The sequence below is a fragment of the Nannobrachium achirus genome (assembly GCF_963921795.1).
Source record: "Nannobrachium achirus genome assembly, chromosome: 7".
NCBI lineage: Eukaryota > Metazoa > Chordata > Actinopteri > Myctophiformes > Myctophidae > Nannobrachium > Nannobrachium achirus.
In genome coordinates this window covers 21,863,908-21,866,407 of record NC_137816.1, presented here as the reverse complement: position 1 = coordinate 21,866,407, position 2,500 = coordinate 21,863,908, and positions in this window count along the sequence as shown.

The window sequence follows — 2,500 nt, the reverse complement described above, 5'->3', positions numbered from 1 at the left end:
ACATTTTGTACTTAAGTAAATGTATCAATACCACTCTGTTAGGGTGCCCTCACACCAAAATACCTAGATTGGAATCCGCCAATTCATTTCAATGAGAATGGAGCGTTTTTTTGCCAGTAGAGGAAAAACGCTACATTCTCATTGAAATGCATTGGCGGATTCCACTCTAGGTATTTTGGTGTGAGGGCACCCTTAGAAGTAAAAGTCCGTAATTCAAAATGCACTTGAGTAAAAGTACAAAAGTATTGCTACCTGTATCAAAATGTAATTAAAGATTAAAGTAAAAAAAAAAAGAAAAAAATAGGGGTCATCAGCACCCACACCCTAGGTGGGGTTAGCGATAGGGCCTTTCTGTGGTGAGTTTGCATGTTCTCCCCGTGTCTCCTTGGGCATAGGCCCTCACACAAAAACATGCAGTAGTCCTGGTTTCTATAATACCTCCCCCTAGCCAGCCGGGTGCTCCCCAATGTCCCCTGGCGCGGCAGGGGGAGAGCGGAAACCAGGACTACAGGTTAGGTAGTCACCAGGTGAGAAAAATGGGTTGCAAAAATCGTGAAAAATAAAAAAATAGAGAATGTCCCATTTCACAGTTTATAAATGTATAAAAATGTTTTGAAAATAGCTCTACAAACGATGTGATATGTTGTGAAGTTGAAGATCGGCTATTTTAAAATAGCCAAAGTTTAAATAGTGCTGAAGTGGTTAATGTGTGTTTTGTAATAATAATCCAAATCTAAAAAGTAATTAGTAACTAAAGATTTCAAAAAATGTAGTGGAGTGAAAAGTACACTATTTGCCTCAAAGATGTAGTGGAGTAGAACTAAGTACACTATACAAATTCCTAAAATGTGCACTTAAGTTGACTTAACTTGAGTATACTTATTTACTTTACACCACTGGCTCATCCTCCCTATCAGACTAGAGATGAAAACTAATAATTGAACTGAAAACCTGTGGGAGCAACTAATCAAACAGGCATTTACGGTATACGTGTGCCTTTGTAAATAGCCTACAGTACGCCACTGTTTGTTTTTTGTATTTGTTGTTCTTTTTCCTTTGTTCTGTTTAATTTAAACTTTGTATTCTTTGTGTTAATAAAAATCAAACCCAAGTTTGAAGTGAGCGGTGGTGTGTGTGTGTGTGTGTGTGTGTGTGTGTGTGTGTGTGTGTGTGTGTGTGTGTGTGTGTGTGTGTGTGTGCGTGCCACCACTGCTATTGCAGTTGATGCTCAGGGCAGGCTAGACTCAACAGCACCTCTCTGGTCACCCAGGGGTACTGAGGCTACACCAGAGGCTACATACAGACACACATACATACATACATACATACATACATACACGGATACACACACGGCCACGCTATGGAGACGGTGTGACCACCGCTCAAAAATAACATGTAAAGTAATGAAAATGAAAGGCGAGGTCCTCCTGTAAGCCATTCCAGGGTTTCTCACCTCACACCTAAATACTTTACTCAACTCTTTCTTCTGAAAGATGTTACTGTATACATTGCATCTACATCTACATCTACATCTACACTCGCACACGCGCACGCGCACGCACGCACGCACGCACGCACGCACGCACGCACGCACGCACGCACGCACGCACGCACACACACACACACACACACACACACACACACACACACACACACACACACACACACACACACACACACACACACCAATGGACCCTTGGTCAAGTCCCGCCCATGGTTGTGGCGTGCCCCTCTTCTCACCCATTGGTTGCTGTTTCTTGGTTGGACAAAAATCCTGTCTCTCCATCCACTACCATTGAAATAACAGGTTTGTCAGTTGCTTCGTGTTCAATGTATTCAATTCTTATGTTAAACTTGGTGTCAGTAAAAAGGAACATCTCAGGTGCAGATAGTGACTGGGCATATCATGTTTATTTTCTCCTAAAATTGTGTTTTAGCAAATTCAACAAAAACAACCAAATAAGGCGGAACCAGGGCAAAACAAGGCTGGTTGGTCAGTCAGGGACCAACCAGAAGGCTGACAAAGGGTCAATGCATCACTGAGTACTTCAAAATGCTTCCATTATTCAACTTCCCCAATCTTTATAAAACTCCACATCCATTTCCTTACGGGATGCAGTCAGTGAAATCTTGTGCTAATTCATTCATCCATCTGTAACTCTGAGAGTGTACAAATGGTACCGTTTGTACCCTCTCAGAGTTAAGAGTAGGCATGTCCGCAACAACAGGCTAATAGCCGGTGGTGAATATAGGTCACATCAGGCAGAGCGCTGTGCGATGATCGTCCCTCTGGCTGCTACAGGCCGGTGGGCCGCAATGAGCTTTTCTCCCGGCAGTATAGTTTGGGGGGGGGGGGGAGATTATGATGAAAGGAACAGAGAATGAGATGACACACCCTGTCTCCATAATTCACCGCTTCATCTTCAACAGAGGCGTTAGCCATCCGTGTTTTTCTCCCTCCTTCTAACTCTCATCTCCGGGGAATGGTACATGTCACACC